Genomic DNA, 1771 nt, shown 5'->3' with positions numbered 1-1771 from the left:
TATCCAAAAAACGCAAATTAAGGGGCAACCTACACAGCACTCTTCAAAATTCTCAAGTTCATGAAAGACATGAAAAGAAGCTGCTGAGGAGAGTTGGGAGACAGGATGAGAAAGTGCAATATGAATCCTGTGCTACATCCTGGAGCACACAGTGGCAAATCTGAAAAGGTCTGTAGTTAGTTAATGGTCTATTTAAGGTTAATTTCCCATTTTTTCTCTACACTGACAGTATAATATAGAAACATAATTCTCCTAGAAGAAAATAGAATCTTTGTAATATTCACATAGACAAAACTTGTTGGCTAGGCCACAAAAAATTATCAAAGAAAAAGTTGATGAATTGGACTTTGTAAATATTAAAAATTTCTGCTTACTTAAAGACACCGTTAAAAATAATTTTGGGCTTTCCTTACACTTGGTAGGAAGAAGAAGCTTGTAAGGCAGACAGTAAGTGATGGACAAGTCAGAAATGGACCCTCTTGACCACATGACATATGATGCAACTACGGAAATTGATAATGAAAATGATGACAGTTCATCTGGTAGCAGTGTGTTTAAAACTCAATGTGTTCCTTTCTCACCTAAATGGAGGCCAAAAAACCCCATTAGAAAATCTATTCATTCACCTAAAATTGTCGAAACAACAGATTCATCAAGTGATTCATCTGTAGAACCAAGACCATTGATACTAAAAGTGCTTATTGAAAAATTTAAGAAAAAGAAACGTAAACGGAGAAAACAGAAATACGAGGCAACAGGAAGGCCAGTAGGCAGGCCTAAAGGACAGAAAAACACTAAAATATCACATGTAGATAAAAACCAATTTAAAGACAAAGGACCTAGGTTCTCATTTTTAGAATCAGAATGGAACTCAGCCATCACCTTGGAGGAAAATTTTAACCTTTGAGTAAGCTGTTGCAAGAGGATTTTTTAATTACATTGAAAAACTGAAGTATGAATATCACCTGAAAGAATCTCTGAAACAAATGGATGTTGGTGATGATTTAGAAAAAGAAGAACTTGCCGGCCGTGCCTGTAATCCCAGCTACTCGGGAGGCTGAGGCTGGAGGATCGCTTGAGTCCAGGAGTTCTGGGCTGTCGTGCGCTATGCCGATCAGGTGTCCGCACTAAGTTTGGCATCAATATGGTGACCTCCCAGGAGCGGGGGACCACCAGGTTGCCTAAGGAGGGGTGAACTGGCCCACGTTGGAAACGGAGCAGGTCAAAACTCCCGTGCTGATCAGAAAAAGAAGATCTTGATAGTCGAAGATACAAGTATTTGGATGATGATGGATCTATATCTCCTATTGAAGAATCAGTAGCAGAGGTTGAGGAAGCAGTACATCCTGAACAGGAGGAGGAATGTGATATCAAACTGGTAGACAGTAGTTGTTTCATAACAAATTCAGAATTCCCAAAACTGATGAATGTGAATTCAGAACAACAGAATGTGAAAGAAGCTGTTTCATCTAAAAAGAGAGACTCAAAGGTCAAAAACACTGCACAGAAGACAGGAACCTCCTGAAAAGGAGACAGCAACAGGAAGCGCAATGAAGGTAAATGATGAACAGGAAAAGTGGCTCTTCACAGAAAGACAAGACCAGAAATGATAAATGTGGATATATGCCAGTCTGATGGTGAATAAATTCTTAAATTCAGAATCATCTGAGAAAAAACTGAACAAGTTTGTGAAAAAGACATTCTAAATCTTAACATTTGGGAAAAGCTAAGAAATGACACTACCTAAATAAAAGATCCTGCTCTTAAAAAC

At 38.3% G+C, this 1771-nt stretch overlaps 1 pseudogene; it reads left to right on the top strand.

Annotated features, from left to right (window-relative positions):
- The first annotated feature begins 434 nt into the window (after positions 1-434).
- LOC133774587 (TATA box-binding protein-associated factor RNA polymerase I subunit D-like) lies at positions 435-1534 on the top strand (annotated as a pseudogene).
- Positions 1535-1771: the final 237 nt, after the last annotated feature.

This window comes from Lepus europaeus, chromosome 15 (genome assembly GCF_033115175.1).
Source record: "Lepus europaeus isolate LE1 chromosome 15, mLepTim1.pri, whole genome shotgun sequence".
NCBI lineage: Eukaryota > Metazoa > Chordata > Mammalia > Lagomorpha > Leporidae > Lepus > Lepus europaeus.
Note: the sequence above shows the minus strand (reverse complement) of the source record. Positions and strands in the feature narration are given on the sequence as shown.